Consider the following 283-nt stretch of genomic DNA (forward strand, 5'->3'; position numbering starts at 1 on the left):
AATCTACGTCAGAGCAATTGATACACAAGAGCTAGTTTTCTGATAAACGAGACAATAAGAAGCATTTGTGTTGACAATAGAAATGGGTACATGCAACAGATATCTAGTGTTCATTTTTTTAATCCATGATTTCAAGCACACATAATCACTGGGTTCTAGTATCATTTTTCCCAGTTCAGTCACTTGCGTTATTGATTTGTAGTCTTGGATACAGAATCATGTTGACGAGAAACCCACTTGAAGTAAAATCGTATTCTAAAGACAGCTGGTATGGGTATTAAAA

This window comes from Tachypleus tridentatus, chromosome 8, assembly GCF_004210375.1.
Source record: "Tachypleus tridentatus isolate NWPU-2018 chromosome 8, ASM421037v1, whole genome shotgun sequence".
Taxonomy (NCBI): Eukaryota; Metazoa; Arthropoda; class Merostomata; order Xiphosura; family Limulidae; genus Tachypleus; species Tachypleus tridentatus.